The sequence below is a fragment of the Artibeus jamaicensis genome, unplaced genomic scaffold, assembly GCF_021234435.1.
Source record: "Artibeus jamaicensis isolate MK-2021 breed Jamaican fruit bat unplaced genomic scaffold, CSHL_Jam_final contig_464, whole genome shotgun sequence".
Lineage (NCBI taxonomy): Eukaryota > Metazoa > Chordata > Mammalia > Chiroptera > Phyllostomidae > Artibeus > Artibeus jamaicensis.
This window is the reverse complement of record NW_026521842.1, coordinates 14,527,962-14,554,772: the sequence shown is the minus strand read 5'-3', so window position 1 is coordinate 14,554,772 and position 26,811 is coordinate 14,527,962. Positions and strand designations below refer to the sequence as shown.

Sequence of the window (26,811 nt, the reverse complement as noted above, 5' to 3'; positions counted from 1 at the left end):
GTGAGTACTCATTGGAATCTAGGGCGCAAAGCCTCTGAATGTTGTGAACTCTCCTTATACCTGAAACCTCAGGGTCCTGTGCTGTTACCAGCCAATACTCAGCCCCTACCAATTTGTTAACAATTCTAGGTGAATGCTTCTTACTGGTGTTCAACTGCCCCAAGTAAACAAATTCTTGTATTCTGTCTCCCTGACGGCATTGTTTCTCCTCAGATTTTGGTTCAGTTGGCACTTTCTCAACTTCAACTCTCTGATGGATCCAGGAAAAGTTGTTAACTTGCAGATTGTTCAACTTTTTTTTCATTGTAAGGGTGGCAGTCACATTCTTTCTAGCTTTTTTCTAGCTCTCTGTACCCAAGTAGAAACCAGGAACCTGGTCCTCATTTTTAACCTCTAATATCTGTACTGGTAGGTTGACTATTTGTTCTGATTTAGATCAGTATAATTATTAATAGCATCCTCTTTACACTCAAGAGTTTCTTTATTTAAATGATAAATTGTATGATTACCCTGTCCTTGAAAATATTACATAATTAAGTATCATTAGGAGCATATGTTAAGTTTGGATGGATTTGTTTACTCTAGATAAAAATATTGAAGATTATTTTAGTGATATTCCAAAGGACATGGGGAGGAAATGTGTAAATGAAAGACACATCAACTAAATCTAACGCGTAGGCTTTGTTTCCATCATGTTTTAATCCAAAAGGATTTTTTTTAGACAATCAAAGACATATGAACATGGGTTAGGTTTTAGAAGATATTAAAGAATTATTGTTATTTTGTTCACTATTGCAATGATATTATAGTTATTTTTATAAGTTTTTTAAAAATCTTATTTATTGGATAAATACTTGTTTGGATGTAAAATGGCATGACAATGGGAATTTACTTAAAAATACAAAAAATGTGGAGAGAGAAATGTGATAGATAAAAAGAAGAATAAAATGTTGATAATTACTGAAGCTAGGTGATAGCTAAATGCAGGTTTATTGTTTTATTTTCTTACCTTTATTGTACTTTTGTCAGTTTCCTTAGTAAAAACTTGTTTACTAAGGTAGAAAAGTATATATTCAGGAACTTTTTTCTTTTTTTAAAAAGGTAATTATCCTACGATTTAAACTGTTAAAGAGGATTTTTTTTCTAGTGGCAGATCAGAGGCCATGCCTCAAAGTTTATTTGAAAACGTTCTGTGCTTCAGTGATGATTCAGCAAACCCAATAATCTGTGATATAATAGGTACAAGGAGAAAAAACAGGTGAAATGCCATAGTTTCAGGGCAGTTCAGCACTGCAGCCCTACTCTGGTCCAGGAAGGGGGAATGAACCTTGCAGATGTCTTTTATTCCTGACTTAACTTAGGTCTATTTTGTAAAACTTATCTTAGAGGGGATGCACTCTCCTTTTCTTCCCTTTTATTCAGGTTCTCATTGTCTCTCCATTGTCCTTTGTTTATAATTTAGAGAGAAAAATGCCTTGGGAAGAGGAGTAACAAGGCTGTTAACTCCATGGGGGCAAGGACTGTTCACTGTTTTGAACAGTGAATGTACACCTAGTACCATTACTGGCACATGAAAGACATTAAATAAATATTGGATGAAGAAATGAATAAATTCACATTTGCTGCTTGCCACATAGAAGGAACCTCATAAATACTGTATTTGTTGAATTGAGTTGTGAGTGACAGAATTCAAAAGAGAATTTTAGAGTTTTTGTCCATTTAGCGCCAGAGCTGTCCAGCTGAGCAGAATCAGACAAGGAGACATCTATGAACAGGCAAAGGAAGCCAAAATGAAATGCAGCTTCATTTAAAATTAAAAGACCAATATACAGTTACATAAATGCCATTTTCCTTAACATATGTTCATGAACATGATTAGAAAAGGACAGTCATTCTCTTCTCCCCTGTGAAAGTCCTCATGCTATAGTTCTGCAAAGAATTCAGAAGACTTTGTAATATCCTGTCCACAAAAAGTTGGAATGACAGGTACCTTTAAATAAACAGCCGCAATTAATCATAGTGCTGCTTGTTTTGATAAGCATGCAAGAGTGACAAGTTAATAATAAACCTAGCTCATACAGGAAGGGTGGCTAAGGAGGTGCTGTTGGTTCATTTACATCTTTGGATGGCACTGAAGATTTAATAATCTCCCTGCCTCATACATCAAACTAATACTCCTGAGGCAGAAAAGCAAACCATTTCAAACTGTTAATCTGAGAAGCAATAAGATCCTGTCTTAGGTCACAAATAAATTGAGTTGTTGGACACCTAGAGTGTGTGATTTATTCAGATTCCAAAGCCACTCAGGACCCCTGGGAACCTTGGCTGCAAAACCAGGCAAGCTGGGAGTGCCATGGGAATTGCCGATCTAATCAGACAGTCTAGACTGAGGGCAGGAACTGATTTTACCTTAGACCTCCACAGTAACTTATTGAACCTTTTATGTCAACTACAAATAGATTATAGAATATAGACATATGTGAATTTGAAATTCACTTTGAAATGATTGCTTTTAGTTGGAATTGTAACCATCTTTCTGCTTAGGTAGTATTTCTTAAAATATCAAAAGCTGTTTTGAAGTTTTTACTTTGTAAGTGTAGGATTTTCTTTTCTTTTCACACTGTACAACCCCCTTCACTGCTCACAGCCCACAGATGAGGAGGCTGGGCAATGGTTCAAGGTTGTAATTTACTCTGACGTGGGTACACTATGAGAGGCCCACAGGTAAAGGCCCAGTAAGTGTAGGATTTTAACCTGGTAGAGAAACTGGGATACAGAAAGGGGAACTAACTCTTCGTGGCATGATGAGCCGTTTGTGAATCCTGAACAATTTCTAGATTTCCATGTTTTCATTTCTGAAGCAGCTAAGCTATAGGGTATATTGAATTTATTAATTTGGAAAAATATCCTCTTATTGATACTAATATATTAAATAACATATTCCTGGTTTAAAGAATGGGCCATAGCAGTCTTGGAGAAAGAAGGAAGTAGAGTTATGTGCATTAGCAGTATGTCTATGAGCATTCATTGCTCCAGCTCGTCATGAAATAATCTTTATAAAGGAAATAGATTATAAAATATGATTTCTGCTTATTTTTACTAATGCAACTTGTAATTTCAACATATCATTTGTGATATTTAATCATTGTTATAGGAAATGGAAAAAACAGCCCAAGTTGGTGCCATATTCTCGCCCTCCTCTCCCTCCCTCTAGCCCTGGGGCTCTAAATCACAGCTGTAAATTAGAGTTGCATTTTGTCATGTCTTCCAAGGGCACACTGACTGGTGTAGAATGAGCTTCAGACTATTAATAGCACATCTATTAACTCAGCAGTTAAGAAAACACATACCATTCCAGGTATACCTGGGTTCCTTCTCTCTGAGAAAGGCTAGATTCTCTTGTTCGGGAGTTCAGGTTGGTCCAGGTGGAGAAGCCTTGGAAAAACCTTTCTCCTTCAGTAATTTACTTAGCAAACATTCATCGCCGTAGGTCCCGGGGATAAGTCCATATAAAGGACGGGTGCAAAGGGCACTTTGTTGGTTTCCTGTTGCCACTGCAAGAAATTACCACAAACTTAGTGGTTTAAACACAATACAAATTTATTATCTTACTGTTCTGAAGGTCAGAAGTCTCAAGTCAAGGTACTGGCCAGTGTATGTTCCTTTTGGAGACTCTAGGGGAAATCTGTTTCCTTGCCTTTTCCAGCTTCTAGGGGCCACCTTTATTCCTTGGTTCATGGCCCCATCCTTAAATTACTTCAGACTCTTGCTTCTGTTGTCACCTCTCCCACTACTCAACATGATCTCTTACCTCCCTCTTGTGATTACAAGGAGGATTCTTATGATTACACTGAGCCCACCTGGATCATCCAGGAAAACCTCCCCACCTCAAAACCTTTAATTTAATCACAACTGTAAAGCCTTATTTTCCATATGAGGTAACACAGGTTCCCACAAGTAGGAAGTGGACATTTTTGAGGGGGCCATCATTTAAAATAGGACAGAATTTGACATTGGACAGCTCTGTCACTCTCTACTTAATATGATTATTAAGTAAGTTTCTTAAACTTTCTTAATCTCAATCTTCTTATCTGGGAAATGGAGTAAATAATAGCCATCTCATAGGTTTCTGTGAAGATTAAATGCCTGAAAATAATAAATACCATGTCTGACATATATTATTAATTCAATGAATGGGAATTTCATGAATTAGTGTTTTTACTATTCAGTGGTGAAAGGGCACAGCCTCTCCTCTGAGGACTTCTAAGTCTAGTGGAAAAGATAAAAAGGTAAATAATTATAAGTCTGTGAAGCAGTGTGCAGAGCTGTGCTTATCTCAGGCCACAAGGATCCTTCATGCATAACTTAAGTCTTTTGTAGATAATCACCTCACACTTGGATTTGAGGTGAAGGAAAGCAAAACATACAGGTTGTCTGAAACTATACGTGACATGAACTGTCAGGTCCTGGACAGTTGTGTATTTTTATTTTGATGAAGTCATGTTTTTTTCTAAGAAAAAACTATTTCCTGGTCTTGAATTAATTATGTTAATTCCCTTGGGCTGAGGATATATGGCCTGTAACAAATTAGGGCCTTGGAGGGCCAAGACTGCATTACATGGTAGAAAGAAAAAATAATGTAGTTCTGTAAGAGAAAGGTGAAAGCCTTCCTGCTCCTCACCCCTCCTCTGACTACAGAAGTTCACACCTTCCCTCCCACAATGGTTAACAGTGCTTATCTGCTTGGAAACATTCCACAACTACCTGGGCCAGGTTTGTTAGTGATCAGAGTCCCTGTGTGGGAGGAAGCCAGCACTCTGGGTGGGTATCATCCGTGTGCCCCTCCCGTCTACGTGGCTTGAGAGTGGGGACCAGGGTCCACTCTTTGCCTTCTGTGTCTTTGCTGGCCTGAGCATTCATGCTCCTATTCTTTCTGTTTCCTAATTGTACCCTCATCTTATCTGACCCTTCAGCAGCATGTGACACAGACTCTTGCTTTGGCTTCTAGAGCACCCCTTTTTTCTGTCTTCTTGCTAGCTCATGTCCACTCCTTCTCAGTCATCTCTGTTGGGTCTTCCTCATTTCTCTGACATATATTCAAATTAGCCAAAGTCAATTCCAAGACCTCATCTGTTTTCTGTCTCTAATCATCCTATTCTTATGGATTTAAATACTACCTATATATTTGATGATGCTAGCATTAGTTTTCCATTGCTCTGTAACCAAATACATAAACTTAGTGGCTTTAAAAAAACACTAATTATCTTTCACTTCTTTAGGTTAGAAATTTGACAGGGCCCCATGGGGCTAAAATAACCTGTCAGCAGGGCTGCATTCCTTTCTGGAGGCTGTAGGGGAGGATCCTTTTTTCTTTTTACGTTTTTTTCTTTTTATTTTAGTTGTTGTTCAAGTACAGTTTTCTGTCTTTTACTCCCTTCCCAGCCCACCCCCCACAAGCCCCCCCCATCTCATTACCACCCCACCCTAGTTTTTGTCCATGTGTCTTTTATACATGTTCCTGTGAACCCTTCCCCTTTTCCCCTGAAATTCCCTCCCCTCTCCCCTCTGGACACTGTCAGCCTGTTCTCTATTTCAGTGTGTCTTTGGTTATATTTTGCTTGTTTGATTGTTTCGTTGTTTAGGTTCCTGTTAAAGGTGAGATCATGTGGTATTTGTCTTTCACTGACTGGCTTATTTCACTTAGCATAATGCTCTCCAGTTCCATCCATGCTGTTGCAAAGGGTAGGAGCTCCTTCTTTCTGCTGCATAGGATTCCATAGTGTAAATGTACCATGTTTTTTTTATCCATTCATTTACTGATGGGCACCCAAGGGACATAAAGAAAAGAGTGAACAAATGGGATCTCATCAAAACAAAAAGCTTCTGCATGGCTAAAGAAAATAGTACTAAAATAAAAAGAGAACCAACTGTATGGGAAAACATATTTGCCAATGATACCTCAGACAAGGGTTTAATATCCAAAATATATAAAGAACTCACATGACTCCACTCTAAGAAGACAAGAAACCCAATTAAAAAATGGGCAAAGGACTTGAACATATACTTCTCCTTTTTTTCCTTTCTTTTACTTTTTCCCTTTTCAGCTTTTAGAGGCCTCCAGCATTTCTTAGTTTGTGGTTCCCTTCCCCTGTCTTTGAAGCCATCATCATCTTACCTCTCAGACCGACTTTCCTTCCTTCCTTCCTTCCTTCCTTCCTTCCTTCCTTCCTTCCTTCCTTCCTTCCTTCCTTCCTTCCTTCCTTCCTTCCTCTCTAACCCCTTCCTTCCTTCCCTCCCTCCCTCCCTCCTTCCTCCCTCCCTCCCTCCCTCCCTTCCTTCCTTCCTCAGCTCTGTCTTTCACTACAGCTGAAGAAAGGTCTCTGCTTTTAATAACCTTATTAGATTGAGCTCACTCCTATAATCTGGCATAATCTCCTCATGTTAAAAGCCATACTTTAATCACATCTGTAGTGGTTTTTTTTTTGCTATGTCAGGTAAAATATCCACAGGTTCTGAGGATTAGGTCACAGACATCTTTGGGGGGAATGTTCTGTCTGCCACAATGCCCAGATATGTCTCCTGCCTAGACCATTCTCCCAAACTCCAGACCTATATATTCAACCACCGATTTGACATCTCTATTTGGATGTATACAAGCTCAAACCACATTTGTTCAACTGTGCAACTTTCCCAAAACTTTTCTTATTGTGTCAGTTGATGGAACCACCCTATTGCTCAGGCCCAAACCCTAAGGATTTTCTGTGACTCCTTCTCCTTTGCACCTATGTCTAGTCCTTCATCAACTCCCAATGGCTCTACTTTTACAGATACCAAAATGTGACTGCTTCTCACCTCCTTCACTGCTATCACCCCGTCTTCACCACTGTTTCCTCCCCTCCGGATTACAAGTGCTTCCTGATTTGTTTCTGTGTGGCTAAGCCTTGCTCCCCTCCCTTCTGTACAGCCAGAGTGATCCTAGTAAAACATAAAACGGGTAAAGTCATTCCTCTTTCCAAAAATCACAGATGATTTACCGTATCATTTACAGTAAAAGCCCAAGCACTTAATTAAGGTCCCAGGTGCTCTGTCCCCTTCGACCTTTACATTACTTCTTTAACCTCTCCTTTCTTCACCTTGGTCATTCCACTCCAGCCATGGTAACCTCCTTAATGTTCACAAATATTCAAAGCATGTTTATACCTTAGGATCTTCATACAAGCTGTTTTCTCTGCCAGGAAATCTCATCTCCCAGAAATCCACACGGCTCGTTCTCTCACTTCAAGTGTTTGCTCAGATGTTACCTTCCCAGTGGGGTCCACACTGAAAACCTTTATTTAAAATTGTATCTTTCTAGCCCTGGCTGGTGTGGCTTAGTTGATTGGAATGTAGTCCCATAAACTAAAAGGTTACCAGTTTGATTCCTGCTCAGTGTACATGCCTAATTGTGGATTCAGTTCTCGGTCTGGGCATGTGCAAGAGACAACAGATCAATATTTTTCTCTCACATTGATGATTCCCTCCCTCCCTCTCTCCTTCCCCTCTCCCTAAAACCAATAAAGCATGTCCTCAGGTGAGGATAAAAAAATAAAGTAAGATTGTATCTCCTTCTCCATTGCCATTTCCTGCTTTGTTTTCTTGTACTTTATAATTTACTTATTTATCTTATGGTCTATTTTTCCTCCATTTAAAAGTGAACTCCACCAAGGCAATTTATTTCTCTTTTGTTCACTGTTGTATCCCCAGTACCAATAAAAGTGTTTGTACAGTGAAGGTACAGTTTGTCGAATGAATGCATGGATTTCCTTTGGCATCGGTGAGTGGTTTTGGGGTTAGCATTTCTTAGAAGAAAGAAGATTAAACTTGAGTGTTGGGAGACTAGAATGAAGACTGCAACATTGGCCAGCTCTAGCTTTAGGATAAGATACTTCTGGAAATTGAGCTACTTACTACTTTTAAATGTTTTTGTTAGAGAAATAAAACAAACAGGTAGACTTGTAGATCTGTCTGTCAGTGCCTGGGATAAAAAAAAGTTGTAATAAACTTAGTCATTGTGATATTGTGACATAATTAGAAATGTATATTTGATCTTCATCTCAGGTTCCTGGCACAGAGTTCCTAAAACCCTTGGAGTTTCCTGAGTGATAGGGAGCATCTTTTTATTATTCAAGCTCCATTCAGCCATACTTGAGTTTATGCTAATGAAGTGACTCTGGAAAGTGGAAGTCTGGTTGTCCTGGGAACTAACCGCATGATTATTGGAAGGTTGGAACTTCTAGCCCCCACCTCCTTGGAGGAAAAAGGGACTGGAGTTTGAGTTTAATCACCAGCATCTTAAGATTTAATCAGTCTTGCTCAGGTAATGAAGCCTCTATAAAAACCCCAACCAAAGGGGTTCAGAGAGCTTCTGGGTTGGTGAACACAGCCACATACCCAGAAGGTGGCACACCCCAACTCCAGGGGGGCAGAAGTTCCTGCACTTGGGACCCTTTCAGACTTTGCCTTCTGTACCTCTTTGTCGGGCTGTACATCTGTGTGTCCTAATAAGCCAGTTCATATAATCCAGTATTCCCCTAAATTCCGTGAGGTGTTGTAGCAAGTTATCAAAGCTGAGGAAGAATTTCTGATGTAAACGAGTTAATAAAAGGACCAGAATACCCACCCCCCAAACACCTTCTCCCCATGCCATCTAAGAAGCAGGTATTTGTAATACCTGGTTAGTTGGACTCCAAGTGTCCTCTTGTTGGTTTGCTCTTCCTCTCAGAAGGAGTTCAAAGTTGGTCAGATATTTGAAGGGGAAAAAATGACGAAATGACAGATTTCAGCAGGGGGTTAGGAAAACAAGGGGTTCTGAAAATTTTCACACATTTTTAAAAAGAATTAAGTAAGAGGGAAGAATTTCTCTTCTAAGTTTTTCATGGTCCAATAATTGATTCCAAGTTTGGGGCAGGAAATGTGAACATTGAACCTGGTGCATCTTCTTACACAGAATGCATGAACAGCAGTGACTTCTGCGGTTGGAGCAGCAGGTCTCAGGGAAACTGGAGAATCAAAAAGAATCGCTGCAATTGGTTGAAGTACACGGAATACAAAAGTGTCTTGTTTCAAACTGATACCTTAAAAATTGTCATTGGAAATTGCTGTGGCATCAGCTTATTACTGAAATTAATATAGATACAGAATCAATCAAGCAGTTATTCTATCTTGCATATGTGACCTATGTTCAGGGAAAAATAGCTGATGAGGAAAGTTATTCTTTGTTGTATAATTTTTTCTTATTTTGAGACAATCTCAAACTTACAAAAATGTCTAATGTGTTACAATGAATGACTTTATTTTCCCAGGCTATTTGAAAGTTACTACCCTGACGCCCTCCCACCCCTGAATACCTTGCGTTTCTCATAAATGAGGACAGTCTCTTAGATAGCCACAATGTAGTCATCAGAATTAAGAAATTAACATTGACATCTAGCCATTCTAATAACATCCTTTATAGCAACAGGGTCCTGTTCAGAGTCACATGTGGCTTTTAATCATCATGTTTCTTTAATCTCCTTCATTCTGGGGCAGTCTCTCAAGATCCGGCTTTCATGACTTTGACATTTTTGGAGATCACAGGTTCATTATTTTGTAGACTGCCCTTCAAATGGTTTTGTTTGGTGTTTCTTTGTGATTACATTCAAGTCATGCGTTTTTTGGAAGGAATATGACAGAATTGAAGCTGTCTTCCTTTTGCAACTTTTTGTCAAGTGATACATGATTTTATCAAAGGATATTCACTTTGGTCACTTGATTAGGTTGGGGGTCTATCAGCCTTCTTCACTATGAAATTACTGTTTGTCTTTGTAATTAATAAGTATTTTATGAGGAGGTACTTTGAAAATAGTTAAATATACTTTCGTTTATCAAACATTAATTTTATTCATTTATTTATTTAATCCATGAGTTAATGGATTATCATTTTATTCAGTGGGTTATAATCTATTACTATCATTATTTATTTTGCTGCTCAAATATCTCAGATTAGAAATGCAGGTTCCCCATCAATGTGGTCTTTATGTCTGTTGGGGTGTCCCATCATTCACTGAGGACTTCCTTACTTTCTGGCACAAGATGTCCCAAGCACATCTTGTACTCTCCTTGCTCTCACCCTCGGACCAGCCACTTTCCTGCTTCTTCTCAGTGGAAAATAGTTTTTAGAAACCATGATCAGGTGTTACTGCTGTTGGGTATCGCTGCTCCCGACCCCTTATTCTCCCAGTGGGTAGAGAGCCAGGGAAAGTACCTGTGTGTGTGTGTAATGCAGCGTATGGACCTTGCTTTGTATTTGGATTCAAATGACATTTTGAGACAATTGGGGAAATTTTATAGGGACTTGGAATTACATGATATCAAGGACTTGTAAATTTTGTTATGTGTGATAAAGACATTTTTATTATGTTTAAAATTTGGTTTTTCTAGAGAGGAAACTGATATAAGTGAACTCTGCCTTCAAGGGGTTTAAATGAGAAAATATAGGCAGAAAGGGCTATCTAAATAATTTACTATTCCTTATATATGTATATATTAATACATACATGCAGATACACACATATAAATATATAATTTGACATTAAACTTGAGCTTGGTATATAAGTAGCTGGAATCTCAGCCTTCTATGCCCAATGTCTAGAGCTCAAGTAATCCAAAAGCTCCCTGTTGAAATGAACTTGTATCACTAACCCCATTTTATAAGACCCAGATAGGGTTTTTTTCCCACATTTTATTTTTATTTTTTATTGAATTTTGGGGGTGACATTGATTAGCAAAATTATATAGGTTTCAGGTTTACAGTTCTATAATACATCATCTGTATAATGTATTGTGTGTTTACCACCCCAAGTCAAGTCTCCTCCCATCACCACTTATCTCCCTTCTAACCTCTTCTACCTCCCCTTACCCCCCTTTCCCTCTGGTAGTCACCATACTGTTGGCTGTATCTATGAAGTTTTTTTCTTAATTCCTTCCCCTTTTTCACCCAGCCCCACAACCTCCCTCCCCTTTGACAGCTGTCAGTTATTCTTGAAGACCCAGATACATTTTGACCATGTCTGGAGGAGACTTGTCTCCTGACCTCCAGTTTGGTGCCTGTATCTTTGGGATATGTATCTCATCCCAAAGATAGAACTGATAATTGGAGATGTCATGATATATTCTTAGCTTTGGTTCAGCTTGTGTGACATTAAATGCTATTTAGGACCAAATGCAAAATCTGTCCTTCATAATCTTGTCTGCAAACTATTGCTGGTGTGACAGGAGATGTCAACACAGACATAAGGACTTGCCTTCCTCACTGGATGGGGAGCTGGCCTCTGGCTCCCACAGCTGGTCCCTGTTGGAATTATCATAGTTCCTGGATGCTCTTTGACATCCTGAGCAGCTGCAACACGAAGTAGTTCAGTGCAAAATAATCCATCAATTAATCTTTTTGTTATTGGATATTTTAGGCACCTGTGCCTTGGTTCATATTGTAAATGAGGTGGGAAGTGGCCTGACTCTTGATTGTCTTGCAAACTTTCGACTTTATTATCATCCTGCCTACCTAATTAGTTACTCCGGGGAGCTCTAGAGCCCAGAAAGAAGAGCCACAGTATTAGGAGGTGGGGACACCAATAGTCTTCAGGTTGTACACAACTTCTTCAACCCTGGCAGAGATGTCACCTTTGTCTCCTGCCCCTGGAAGCATATCAGAGTGCCAGTGAGTGAAGGGGTTAACCTTGGGTCTTCCTTAAATATAAAGAAAGGTAAATTACTTGAAAACTTCAATACTTGGAATATGGATAACAAACTAGTGTCAAAATATCATGGTTTGGAGCTGCTGCCCCAGTGGAATACTTTTAATAAAGGAAATACAAAATGATGTCTCCGTACTTCGGCAGAATTGTCCAGAGGCCTGACTCTTATCAAAGCTGAAAAATCCCTTGGAAGTCTTCAGCTTTGCAGTTAATTTATCACCTCCCTTGGCTGTTTCTCTTTTACTGCTTTCCTCTTCTCCCCCTGTGATTTTCCCTTCTTGTTGCCAAACCACTTTCTTCTCCAGATGCCATCTGTTTCAGAATACATTTGCATTTCCTTTTTCCTTTCCAAAGTGGCCCTGCTCTGGGGCCTATCTTTTTCTCTCAATGAATTGCTTTTCTTGTGTTACCACATGGACTGGTAGGAAGGAAAGCTGAGGTTTGCCGGATTGAAATATACCCAGGAACCCAACAGAGACATGCTTCTGGACTTGGAAGTATTAAAAAACAAAATTCAACCAAATAAATTTGAAGATCGAATGGGCTTTAAGTGATTCATAAGTTAGGCAGTGTCCCATCCAGCAACCAGAATGCTATTCCAAGGGGTTGTACCAAATACGAAGTCTTAAAATGTATTTTTATTGAATGTTTTTGATGATTGATTAATAAAATTATGTAGCTTTCAGGTGTACAATTCTATAATACATCATCTATATGTTGTATTGTGTTCACCACTCCAAGGCAAGTCTCCTGCCATCACAGTTTATCCCCCCTTTAACTTCTCTTACCTTTGCCCACCTCCTTTCCCCTCTGGTAATCACTGTACTGTTGTCTGTATCCATGAAGGTGTTTTTCCCCCCCTTGGTCCCTTCACCTTTCTCAGCAGACAGAGGGAGTTCCTGGAATGCAAGCTTTCCAACGCTGTCATTTGAAAAATTTCTGTACAAACCATGACAACTTTGTGTGGTTACTCTAAGCTTGGCCAAGTCCAGAGCCCTTAATGCAATTTGTACAAATTCCAAACTGCTTAATTTTTTTCTGCCCTCTTATTGTGACTTTTGTATTCGGGCTTTCTTAATTCTGTCCTGGGCTGACCTGCATGCACATCTCAGTTCCCTCACAAATTTCCACAAAAGACTCACTCAGTACTAGGCGTTTAATGAAATAAGCAGCTTTCCTGCAGACTTACAGGGTCACGTATTCCATTTAACAACTTTTAACCATCCCTTTGACTTCTTAGCATCTTTCTACTTTCCTTCCTTTCAATATTTGCTACAGTTAGCAAATTTGTTCTCTTGTCTTATCCAGAGTATTTCTGTCCCTCAAGGTCCTTGTTGGCAAGGGGTTCCTCATTTTATTCCATGGAAATATTCCAGGAAATTTTCTCAACAAAAGTGGGTCTCAACTAAGAGGAGTTCTTCACTCTGCTACTTAGAGGATAACACTGTGTCTACTATATTATGTCATGAAGAATATTTTGTACAAACATAGATGAAAAGTTTTGACCTGGTTTGGGAATTATTAAGCTGCCTTCCTTTTCTCTCTTTCCCAAGATCTTGTAAGATGCAACTCTACCCCCAGTTACACAAGGCCATGTGTTTTCTTTCTTCCTTGAGCTTATCAGTGAGGGCTAAACTGAGGGTAGAGCTTAACTGTCTTCTTGTTTTAGGTACGTCAAGGAATTTTCCTCAGAGGTATGTGGCTTGATGCATTGACAAACCCCTCAGGATACTGGCTTTACAAGGGGAATTGTGTGTGCATCATAAAAACAAGTGATGTACCTTTCCTAAGGGAGAGCATTAAATGTTCAAGTCTGACTTGGACCAGAGGCCATAATAATGAGAATGTTGTCAAAACCATTTATCAGGAAAGAGCTAGAGGGAGGTCAGGTCAGGTGGAGGAGACTGGGCAATCCAGACAGAGCCTGTGAATAAGGATCCCTTCTGCTTCTCTTGGGACTGACAAATCTGAGCAAGGGTGGAAAGCTATTTGGGGTGGAGGTCAGAAGTCTCAGCTGGCTTTTAGTTCCCCTATCAGTATATCTAGACTCTGGGAGAGTCAAGAAGTGTTATTTATAGGGAAGTTAGCCAGGAGAAGAGGGAAGCAATGGGGGAAGGAATTCATAGGAGATAGAAGGTGGGCCAAGAAAGTATAAAATGCTTAGAAGCTTCCAGAAGTCTTGTCCATGTCCTCACTTGAAAAGCTGTGCTTTTGCGATCAAAGAATAATAGTGATAATGGCTAACATTTATTGCATGCTGACTAGATGGCAGACACAGTGTTTCATGCACACATGAAGGTGTTAAACTTTATTAAATTATCAGGGAAGTGCAAGTTGAAACTACAATGTGATAGTGCTTCAAATGGCTGAAATGAAAATGTCAGGAAATAGCAAGTTGGTGATGATGAGGAGCAACTGAACATCTACATGCTGCTAGTAGGGATTTACGTGGAAACGACTGCTTTCCACTGGTTGGAAGTTATCTGCTAAACCTGATACCCTGTGACCCAGAAATTCTACTTGACCTGGAAGTTGTTTACATATTTTCACCCAAAGGTATGTACAAGAAATTTCGTAGCAGTAGTACTTGCAATAGCCCCAAAATGGAAACAACTTAAATCTCCATCAAGAGTAGAACAGATAAAGAAAGCACAGAATATTGGCAAAATAGACTATTATACAGCAATGAGAATAGTGAGCTTCTTCTTCATGTAACACTGTGGATGAATCTCATTTACTCCTCACAGTAACTCTATAAAGTAGCTCTGATTATTATTCCCATTTTACAGATGAGGAAACTGGGCATAGAAAGGGTAAGTTATTGCCTAAGGCTGTAAAACTAGGATGTGAAGCAGCTAAGATTCAAACTCTGGCAGTTGAATTCCAACCCTTCAACACTGTATGTACCACTCACTACCCTTGACCTCTAGCTGTCCAAGCTGCAGGTGTTTAGTCCATGTTCTGACTTTGGTTTAACATACTCAGAGGCACAGGGTGCAGCTGGTGTGGGCTGTTCCCGCAGAAGGCACCTACCAGCTAACTTTGGTTACTATGTGCCAAGCTGTGCACATGTGTTTCACCTAGACTACAATGTTTAATCCTCCTAAGAGCCCTTCGTGGTGGGTACTATTAAAAATGGGGAGATATGGAGAGAGAAAATAATTGGCTGAGGTCATATCATTAGTATGTGATGGAGCTGGAATTCAAAGCCATATCTGTGCTCGAGTCTGTGTCCTTCACCATTCCATCACATGCCTCTCCTCAGCACCAAACAGGGCAGCGAGGCCGTGGGGCCAAAGTCCTAATTAGAACCACTGCTTGTGGTCATGGGTCTTGAGTTCCCTGAGCTATATCAATTGACAAAAACAGTGATAATTTGAGATGAAATCCCTTGAAGATGAACCCCACTGTCAGAAGTTTCAAAAAGCCTTCTGAGCAAAATATCTGCCATAGGTTTCCTTTATCTACTTTCCAGGAAAGAAGTCTGGCCATGACCATGTCTTCCTGGAAACAAAAAAAGATAGCCAGTAATTTCATCAGTTTTTGAAGCTATGCCAAAGTGCTCCCAAGGCAGGCTGTGAGCACTACCCCCTCTAACAGCCAGAGCTGAGCGGCCTTGTACTGGGGAGAAAGGGAGAGTTACTTAGCAGATGGTGGGGTGCACATGGAATTCCCCAGTGAGCGCTGACAAGGGCACGGCCTGAACTCCAGTGTGCTCTAATGAGAGGAGGTCTAGACACTGGCAACCTCAGCCACTGACTGCTCGAGAAACAGATGCTAGGCCATCTTGCATTGCCAAGAGCAGAAGACTTTGGGGACTCGTGGTTTTTTTGATTCCATGTGTTGAAGGAATGAAAGTAGGAGAGTTGAAGGCATTTTTAAAAATTTCCTTCTGATTATAGGGTTTCATCATTTCCAGCCTGAATCATTACAGTCACCTCTTACTTCAACTTACCTTAACTCCAGCCTTTCTGCTCCCGGACTGACCTTTCTCACAGCCTGCAGGAAGGAAGTTCCTCCCCAAAGCTCCCACTGCCAGCTTCCCCCAGCACACCATGCTGTCAGATGTCAGCAGGTCTTTGCACATGCCGAGTCTGCCCACTCAGTATGGCAGGAGCCTCTTGTCTTTGAAAGACCAGTTCAGAGCTCTGTCCCAGGCGTTGCCCTCTTTGACCACATCCCTAGGTAGAATTCATTGTTCCTTCCTCAGCTCTCCCAGAACATTTTTTTTCTTCTTAACACATAACATTCCAGGTCGAACAGTGTACTGTAATAATTTCCCATCCTGTCTCTAAAGTAGACTGTGAACTTCTTAGGGGTAGGAGCTGTGGCATATTCCATTATTCCAACACAGCCATTGAGAGAAAGCTCTTCTCGGGCCAGCTTTGCCCTCTGTTGTGACAACGCTCTCTTACCCACATGTGCCTCTTCTTGCCATCTCAACATTAGCACTCAAAACTCTAGCTTTTAAGGGCTGACAGTGAGTTACTTACCTCCATCTCAGCATTCTCATGCTGGTGGGTGGTGGGGAGGTGACCGAGTTGTCAGCGATGGGGTGTGATACAGTAAGGGGTGTGTGAGGGTGGGGACAAGCACCTGTTTGTTCTCTGTGCCCCCTGGCTCCCATGATGGTTTAGCTTATATCTAAAGCTTTAATAAGCAAACTTTTAAAAAACAGATTTTATCTTTTGGAACAGTTAACTAAAGCTTATTATTTACTCAGATTTCCTTAGTTTTTATCTGATGTTCTTTGCTGTTTCACAATCCCATGTGGGATAGAATGTTGCATTTAGTCATCATGTTTACTTAGGTTCTTGCCTGGTGAGACAGTTTCTTGGACTTTCCTTGTTTTGGATGACCTTGACATTCTTGAGAATTGAAGGTCATGTATATTATAGACGTCCCAATATTAGAATTTGTCTGGTGTTTTTCTCATGATTAGACTGGGGTTATGGATTTGGGGGAGAACAATCACAGAGGTAAGGTATCATATCCATCATGTCATATCATGAGTATAAACAAACTTTTAAGAAATGTGAGCATATAGTCACCTTTCCCTCTCCTTAAATTTTTGTTCCCGTCTGTATTTCCTAATTCAATTAATGTCATTGTCATACACATGGTCATGAAGGCTAGAAATTGGATTTACTTTTTCTTTTCCATCTTCTATCTAACTAGCCATCAATTATGAAGATGCTGCTGCCTCAGTGGCTTTGTATTTTTGTATTTTCCCCTTCTCTCATCCACACTGTCTCTGGTTAAGTCCGTATTATTTTTTCCATGTACTGTTACCATAGTCCCCTAACTGGTCTTCCCGATTCTGCTTCCTTACCTCTCCATTTAATTCTTCCTAATAGTTAACTATTGGATTGATATCCACTCCATCTTCACAAATCTCAGAAAACGGCACCCAGCTCCCCCGCCCCCCTGCTCGCCACCACCAAATATGGGATAATGCTTAAATTTCGTGACGTGGAATTAAGAAACTCTTCTGGTGCTTTTTCTAAATGGCCTCATTGGCCAGAGTAAATATGAGCTACTTTCCTCTATATTTAGTGTTTTGGAGAATTTATCTAAAATAATTCCCCTCCCCCAGAAGAGTAAATGAAACAGTGTGTGTGTCTGTGTGTGTGTGTGTGAGAGAGGGAGGGAGGGAGGGAGGGAGAAATGTGCACACCCTCATTGGAATGCGCACTGCTCCAGGTCATGGCTGTAGCAGGGAGAAAGTGCTACCTGTTAACATCTGCTAAACATCTGGTATGAATAGGACCAGCCCAGCGTGGTTTGTATCAGGTTAGAAAGATGAAAAGGAAAAAGAAGATAAGGAGATAATACATTTGCCCAGAAGTGTGTGTGAGTGTACAACCAAAGCTTCACTCATTTTTTTTTCCAGTGGTTTAAAACAGCAGCGTCCATTATCGCATGGTTTCTGTGGGGCAGGAATCCTGCCGCAGCCTAGCGGGCTCCTCTGGCTCAGGGTTTCTCACAAGACTGCAAACCAGGTATTAGCCTCTCTACTCATTTTTGCACTTCAATCACAAACACTTTCTAAAATTCGCTGGCTAAACTCTGTAGTGCAGAGAGAGCTTTTGTCACTCAAGAATGGCATTTAAATGTAAATTGCATTCCTGCTTGCATGGGATAGCGAGTTGTCTGTGTCACAGGATGCGAAATGAATGCATTGTGCTTGATCGAATAATATGGCTGTCCTGCATTTTAATGAGCAGAAGAAATTGGCTTTCAAATTCATCTGCCAATTATTCATGGAAGTCCACAGTCTTCATTATTAAAATTTAAAAGTGCACGAGGACTTATTATATGAAATATTAAAGGGACTTATTTAAGAAAAAGAAGATAAAAAATGAACAGTGAAAGGACAGCAAACTCACAGTTATTAACAACCACACCTAGAACAAAAGCAAACTAAGAGGACAGCTAGATCAGGAGCAGAACCATAGAATTGAAGATCACATGGAGGGTTAGCAACAGGGGAGTGGGAGGAGGGGAAGGGGGGAGAAGGTACAGAGAATAAGTAGCATAGATGGTAGGTAGAAAATAGATAGGGAGAGGGTAAGAATAGTAGGGGAAATATAGAATCTAAAGAACTTGAGACACATGGACATAAACTAAAGGGGAGTGAGTGGTAGGGGAGGGGTGTGCAGGGTAGAGGGAATGGAAGGGGGGAAATAGAACAACTGTAATGGCATAATTAATAAAATATATTTTTTAAAAAGTACGCGAGGAATTTGTGTCTCTTAGGCTGTCTGCTGAGGAATTCATAAGTAGTTTTGGGGTCAGGACATGTCCCTTCCACCTTCCAGGACTGAGGGCTGGCCAGAAGAAATGTGCATTGTTTGGGAATGGATTGTAACTTCTTCCTCGTCACCTTTGGGGAATGGCTTCCAGTCCTGTGACTGCTTCTTGACCTTTTCTTTACACTGAGGTAATGTAGTTTAGAGTTGCAGGTAGGACATGCGTCTCCTTCATTTGGGACCCCGTTAAACTTGTCTCAGACTCAGTGGGTGTGGTGTCTCTTGCACCAACCCACCACCCTGTAATGTGAGTAATAAACCCCATGTCCACATCTGCTAGTCCTCTGGGTGGTGTTTTTGGAAGATCACAAACCACGATTTGGGGCTCCTGCGCTACAGTAGTCTAGACCAGGGACTATTTCTATGCCCAACACCAGACAGGAGAAGGGCTAACAGAGGTAGGAAACAGGAGTGGAGAGAGCCAGGAGCCATGGGTTTGAGGGTGCTCACAGGCAGGAATTTGGATAAGTCATTGGATTAGTGAATGTGGAAGATTAATGGTCTCTTTGCATACTTATGAATATTAACTGTTAGCAGACAGAGACTGTGCAGAAACTGTTTTCATTTCCTAGATAAGAATACTATTCTCTGAGAATGGAATAAAAGCTGTTATTCTGGGATGGAAAACATCCACAGATTGTCTGACAAAAGCAGCAGCTGTAACCACTGGTGATTGCCGCTCTTAGGGAATCCCATTTATCCCTGGTATAGAAAGCCTCAGCCTTACACGACGCTTGACAATTCTGTGTTCTTAGCAGCAGAAATAAAGACAGTTTATTAAAAAGATTTAGGGAGTGCGGCGTAGGCACTGACAGACCATGGCAGTCAGTCAGAAATGGGGAGAACACACGGATAGAAGAAATTGTATAATTCCAGTAGGTCATGTGGAATTAGACTTCATGTGTTCATCTTCGTCTTGGCTCTCAAGAAATGTGTGCGTGCACTTGTGCACACCAACACACATATCCACCCACGTATGTGTCAGCTGTGTTTCTCCACTAGACTCCCAATTTTGTTCTCATTAATGGAATAGCTAAGATTGTTTTGAAACACTTTTTCTGGGTATATTATCCATGTCTTGACTACATTTATTAGTCCAGGTAGCCAATAATTGATTTAATAAACATTTGGCAATGTTGTTACTACCCTGTTTTAATTTTCATTTCTTCTTTTTTCCCCATTTCTGTAGATGGATTAGTTTTCTTAAATCTTAACATAATTTTAGGTTTTATCTTGTGGTTCATTCCCTACCAAAAGTCATTGCCCTCAGTTTTCAAAGTCATAACCATCTCCAGAGGGTCAGCAAACCATATGGTTTGACCCTGGTACAGGACCAAACCATATCAGGGTCGTCCCCGGATGCTATTAACCCCTCTGATGTGTCCATCTGCGTTTCTAATGAGACCAGGGACCTGAGGACTCTCCAAAGCCTCTGGGCTGGTCTGATGGGCAGATGAGGGCAATGGGGTGCTTTTAAATTCGATTTTCTTGTTTCATTCTAATATTTAGTTGATAAAAGACCACTAGCTCAGCGCCTGCCTCCTTCTGGCCCCCTTCACATGTCATTATTATAGAGGTTATACCTCTTTATGTTTCATCTCACTGGGAGGAAACAACTGAGAGCTCTTGTCTGTCCGTAGTATCTGACACAGTTGGTACATGCAGTCTTGAATACCTAGTGTCTGAGAAGCGTGTGCTTAAGTGAATGAATGGCTGAGTTCTTGTATATTCCGCTCCATTTCTGTAACAAGATGTTATAATTATCAGAGAAAATTTTTTATGTGGACTCATATCAAATATTTCTTTCTTCTCTTCTGGGCATTTCACAAATCCTTCCTCATTTTGCCGGAAAGAGAAGAGAATCTGAGATTTGTTGCATGCCCCGCCCACTAAAGTCAAAGTCCTAGCCCATGTCCATTCTCTCCTTAATGTGGTTCCTGGCTCTATCACTCTTCAGTCTTTTATCCGCAATGCCTAAGGTTCAGGTTTACCTCAGAAAATGTCGTCTCCCCCGTGGGTAAGCCCTGATGATCTGTTTCCAGGGATGCCCCCTCACCTGGAAGTCTTCCCTCTCCTTTTCCTCTGCTCTCTCTGGCTCTAGCTTGTTCACAGTGGCATCTCAGTGCCTGGCACAAACTCAGTACTCATCCATAGCTAATGAATGTGTTAAATGAATGAAGGGGGCTTGGAGCTTTCAGTGACCACCTCCCCCAGTCCCCCCCGTGACTGCATGGTCTGATTGCTCTAAAGTGATGGATTTGATGAATCCATCAAAGGACAGACATATTAAGTGAATCAAAATTTCACTGGTCCTGGCTCTGGCTGGTGTGGCTCAGTGGATTGAGCACTGGCCTGCAAACCAAAGGGTCACTGGTTCACTTCCCAGTTGGGGCACATGCCCGGGTTGAGGGCCAGGTCCGCAGTGTGGGGTGTGGGAGAAGCAACCACACATTGATGTTTCTCTCCCTCCCTTCCCTTCTCTCTAAAATCTTAAATCAATGGCCGCTTCAGGCTTTCCTGACAATTCCAGCCAGTCATGGCATTTCCCTTCTTAACCAACCTTGTGTTTATTGAATGTTTTTACAGATGATCATAGTGGTATTGATTGTGTGATGTGTTGCATGTCTGTGTGCCTTACCTCCATCTGACTGCATGCTCTATTCATGGGCTCATTTTTGTGGAATTTGAGGCATAAACCATTTTGGGATTTGTAATTACATAAATATAGATTAGATACAAATATTAATTTTTTAGGGTGAGTTATAGCAAATTATAACTTCTAAAAAGCTGTGAATACCAAACACATCACAAAATTAAAAGTAGCATTTTTATTCATTAGCTGCCTGCCACATTTCTGTATTCATTTTCTCCTACATTTTTGTCTGTGTAATCTCTGACTGCCCCTTCATGTAACAATGATTTTGTGATATCTGTTTCTACAGAGAATAGACAGTTCAGTGTTTTCTTAGCATGTTGACATGAAGTGGCATTGTTGTTATGTGTAGTGGCATACACACCCCATGTGCTACCTCACACACACACATTTTCATTCTCCGTAGTACCGCTACACTTTGGGCCCTGTAAACACGGGTTATATTTTGTGACATTTCATCAAAAAGTAAAAAAAGTATAGTATATCTATAATTGTATGCACCGCATTATCAAGTATTTTCCTACCAGGAGACAATTTAGGTTTTGACTGGGTATTGAAAATTTTTTCACAGATTAGCTGTGGTTTCACCCCTTTTAAACCGCATGTCTTCTCAACCAGATGCTTTTGGTTCCAAAGTCTTATGACCCTTTCACATCATGAATCAGAGCCTGATGCTGGATGTTCACCTCTACTACTCTTTAAATGATGTCTTGTACCACCAGACAGTGTCTGGTGTCTCCTCCTGGCAAATGTTCCTCTCTGGGTCTCCTTTTGGCAGTTAATCAGTGGCAGTGTAATTCTTTTGGCAGTTCATGGATCTGCATCTTTAGGAAGTTCAAGACAGAATAAAATCTGCTTTCAAATTCTCTTCTAACCCAGACACAGTCCATGCTGACTAATTCTCAGGATGAGGTAAGACATATTTCCCCCCTATAAGCAAGACAGTGGGTAATTAAACATGGTTCCTAGGTCTTATAAGAGCATTGTAATTCGTCTTTTAATTGTTGGGCTGAGTCTGATGTCTTAGTAGAAGTGCAGTTCTGCAAATTGAATAATATTGGTCACTGATAGAACAGAAGGGCAGGACTAGAAGTTGGGGTGCTGCAAGGGACTCAATGGGGACACTGGGGTTGCGTCATTTTCATTAAGACCTTAAACTCAAGTCAGACACACTTCAGCCTGCCACTTACTGCCTGTGTGATTTTGGGCAAGTCCTCTAATGCCCTCTGAGCCTCGGCCCCTCAATCCTGAAGTGAAGAGCATACCGCACGGGGTCTTGAGGGTCCACATGCGTGAGGCGCTCTGCACGGAGCTGTATAGCAGGCACTTCAGAAACATTACTGTTTCTTTACTTCTGACATTTCTCTCTTCTAGGTCTATCTAGAGTCCTGGATAGCTGATATCTTTCACGGTTTAAACCTTTTCCCAGACTCTAGCTTCTTTAGCTGTTTTTCAAAAATAACTCTTTTTTTTTTTTTTAATCTTTAGAGGGGAAGGGAAAGAGACAGGAAGAGAAATATCAGTGTATGGTTGCCCCCTGTGAGTCCCCTGACAGGAACTGGCCTGCAACCCAGGCATGCGCCCTGACCGGAAATCAAACCGAGATCGTGTGGTTCGCAGGCCCAAGCTCAATCCACTGAGCTACACCAGCCAGGGCAAAAATAACTCTTTTTGATAACAGCGCCAGAGCTTACTCATTTTCATGTTCTGCCCATAGAGCCTCAAAGCAGCATTCTGTGCATGATGATCCCTCTCGTTCACTTAGCAATGTGCTATTTGCAAAGTGTTTTCTATGTGGCATTGCTCAGTCTTCAAAATGACCCTGCCTTGGTGATGTCACCAGAGTCCGATGTGCTCCACCTTTCTGTCACCTCTTGCTCGTGCTCAGCAAGGCCACCATACTAGTGGCTCCTCCCTCGTCAGTGCCCGGTTGTCCTTACTTGTCATTGCAAGCTCACCATAGGGGTCGCTTCTTCAGAGAGGCCTCTGGCCCATCCTCGCAGTAATTCTCCATCATAGCATCCTAATTGACTATTTCCACAGATAGCACTTTTTACATCTGATATTTTATTTTAAAAAGAAAATTAAGTTTTCACACTAAAATGCAGGTTTTGTGAGAGCAGAAATATTCTGTTTCCTTAGGGAGTATACTGTTCCCCAGGGGCAAAATTGGTTCTAGAGGGGACAAAAAAACCCCACTCTTTTTATGTGTAAATCACAGATTTATATAGGGTACATATATACATATGTACATGGTATTAAAGTATATCATATATACTTTATCCTAGTTATAGCTAGGATAATAATGTCCAAAAAGGCTTCTTAGGGGAGCAATACAAAAAAAATGTTGAGAGCACAGCTTTCTAGTGTAGAACAGTGCTGAACACAGATTAGACTCATAAATAATATTTTATGAGTGACTGAATGTAGCTGGAGAGACAGAGGTTCAGAGAGGTGAAGGAGCAGTCTCAGGACTTAACGGTGATGGGTGGTAGAGCTGAGTCTCCAACCTGTTTCCTGCTTTTTGTTGTAAGCCAGTCAGTAACTACTCAGTATATGCTCTTGTGTTGACTTGAATATATTGGACATCTGCACAAGAAGAGCAAAGCAAGTTTGTATCTTCTAAGTGACACAACAAATGATTTCAGAAAGTTGTTATATTCAGAAGAGTCCGGCTAGTCTTCTTCCCCAGGGGCCTTAATGATGTGTTATGCGTGGCTCATCTTTGAAATGGCAGTCAGTTCCATCTCCTGCTCTTGATACAATAAGAGTGAAGAGGTGAGTAGTGTTTTTAGTATCTTAGTAATTGTTTCACAGCAACTCTGGGCCAAAAGAAATAGCTGACAATTCCATTTATTTAGTAATTGGGTCCAAATGGTTTCACAGGTCTTTGTGTCCTAACAATTTTGTGTCTGTTGACCACAGCTTACCTTCTCCAGCCTTGGCATTGTGCTGGACACTACCGCCCTCGTTTCCTATTCCATATTTATTTTCAAGTGGTACTTGCTTTCATCACAGCATCTACTAAAAATCCAGCTTTGAAAATATTGGGTCACAGGAAGCAGTACAACATAGTATTGAAACTGTGAACACCTCAAGCTAGCAGTTTCTGACAGATGTTGCTGTGATTCCCGTGAAAGTTCCGAAAGTTCCGAAACACCCTTGTGAGTTCACTGTGGCACTCACAGGCACTTCAGCACAGTTTAGGAACTGCGGCAGCAGACCAAGGCGGTAGACCAAAATACGATGCTGGCTAGAGGGCGGGTGGTGGCAGGGGAGTTGAGAAAAAGTGGGAAAATTGGAAGATATGTAGAAATGAAAAATGGAGGCCAGGACAACTGGTCCGAATATGTTGAATGACCAGGATGTGCAGATGGAGGAGAGAGGCTTGAAAATGAAGCTTGGGACCTGGGTGACTGGAGAACTCCCATGTAGAGGCTGGCTTTCGGGATGCCTGGCCAGCCCGCCTTAACTTTCTTGAGAATGACAAACCATCCTCCACACAGGGGTGGCCCTGGCAGCTGCATTGCTTCTGTGTGACTCCTCTAGCTGGCAGAAGGGGGCGGGACATGGGGAATATGTTGCATTTGAGTCAGCCCAATCCAGTCAGATTTTCTCTCCCAAGAATTTGGAATTAAGACTTAGTGTCTTTGTTTCGTACAGTTGCTGAAACAAATTACCACTCACTGGGTGGCTTCAAACAACAGAAATTCATTCTTTCTCAGTTCTAGAGACTAGAAGTCTGAAATAAAAGCATAGATAGGGCTGCGATCACTTTGGAGGTTCTGGAGGGAATGCTTCCTTGCTTATTCCAGTTTTTGGTGGAGCTTGATGGTGCTTGGCTTTCTTACCCATATGTCACTCCCACCTCTGTCTCTGTGGCCACATTGCCTGCCACCTTCTCTTTATGTGTCTATGTTTTCTCCCATTCTGTCTCTTATGAGCTCAGTAGACTTAAGGTTCACTTGGGTAATTCAGGATAATCTCGTCTCAGGGTCTTTAACCTAACTACATTATGGAGATCTCTTTTTTCCAAATAAGGTAACATTCGCAGAATCCAGGTATTAGGACGCAGACATTTCTGTTTCAGAGCCACCCTTTAACTCTCTATACTTTGAGACTTAAGAGATGGACGTGCACTGTGAGGATGGGCATGTGGGGCACTGAAGTGATTATCGTGAGATTTGGGTGGAGAAATGCAAGTACAAGGTGAAGGAGGAACATGACATAGATGTAAAGAAGCAGAAACTAAGACACACTTAGGCCCAGAGAGAGAGAGGCAGGCAGAGGGACCAGCAATGCTTTGGTTCTATTCAACTTTCCACTTCTTGGTTCCTGTCCCCAAGGAAGCCCAGCTTCCTTCAGGTTCTATAATTTAGTTGATATCTCAACAAATCCTCCCATTTGCTTAAGCTACTGTCAGTGGGTTTCTCTAATTTGCAACCAAGAGTCTTCACTAAGGCAAAATAGCAAAAGGGTGGGGAAATTAGTCTAAATTTTGTCAAAACTTCAGTGTTCTCAAGACTGATATTTGCCACTCAAGCATCAACAGGAAATTCTGATGGTGGCTACTCATTGAGTGAGACTGATTAGAATTTATTTACTATCTCAGATTATGAGGAATTCAATTTCTTTCATATAATAATCTCACTTTACACACTAGTCAGACCACTTGAGAGAACTGTGTTCCATTTTGAGCAACAGTGAGGGAGGACATTGGCCCAATGGCATTTGTCCTGTGCAGCATGACTAGGATATAAAGAAGCCACACAGAAATCATGATGCTCGAGAAACTGTTTAAGAGACTTGGGCAGTTTAGTTTGAAAATGGAGGACTTGGAAGTCCATGATGGACTGTTTCTGAACTGGAAGGACTGTCATGTAAAAGAGGAATTAGACATGTTATTAGGAGTCACATTCTGGGTTAATTCAAGAAGGTTTCAAAAGTTTTAGATGTTCAAACATGGAGTGGCATGATGCTTGATCTTAGATTTGAGAAGGCATGGGAAGTAAGCATCCTTAAAAAAAAAATCCTGTGAGCCTGGTGAGGGCTGGGACTGCATCTTGTTCATTTGGGCAGACTCAGTACCTAAACAGAGGGTTTAATGCTGAAGGTGCTCAGGCAAAACTCGATAAATGGAAGAATGAAGAGTTTAAAGAGAGACAGCGTATCTTAGTCAGCTTGGGCTGATAACACAAAAACACTATAGACTGGATGGGCCAAACAATAGACATTTATTTCTCACAACTCTGGAGGCTGGAAAGTCTGAGATCAAGGTGCTGACAGATTCAGGGTCTGGTGAGAGCTCACCTCCTGGCTCACAGATGCTGTCTTCTCCCTGTGTCCTCACATGGAGAAAGGGATGAGGGAAGTTTTTAGGGCCCCTTTGGTAAGGGCACTCATTCCATTCATGACCTAACACCTTCCAAAGACCCCGCCTCCTATACCGTCACACTGGGGCTTAGTGAATTGTGAGGTTTAAATAATGACACAATCATTTGGTCTCTAGTACTGGGTGTTGTTGAAGAGACAGACAACTGAACTGAAGGATGGTGCTAATATTAATAGCCATTAA

The 26,811-nt window shown here is 41.0% G+C and overlaps 1 protein-coding gene and 1 non-coding gene across 2 annotated transcripts in view; one reads left to right on the top strand and one right to left on the bottom strand.

Moving 5' to 3' along the window:
• The window catches only part of HYDIN (HYDIN axonemal central pair apparatus protein), a 339,107-nt gene that overhangs the window by 113 nt on the left and 312,183 nt on the right, over positions 1–26,811 (top strand). The window lies entirely within an intron of this gene.
• On the bottom strand, positions 2,619–2,759 carry LOC119055886 (small nucleolar RNA SNORA42/SNORA80 family). The gene has a single exon (XR_005083773.2). It is a non-coding gene; the product is annotated as a small nucleolar RNA SNORA42/SNORA80 family (small nucleolar RNA).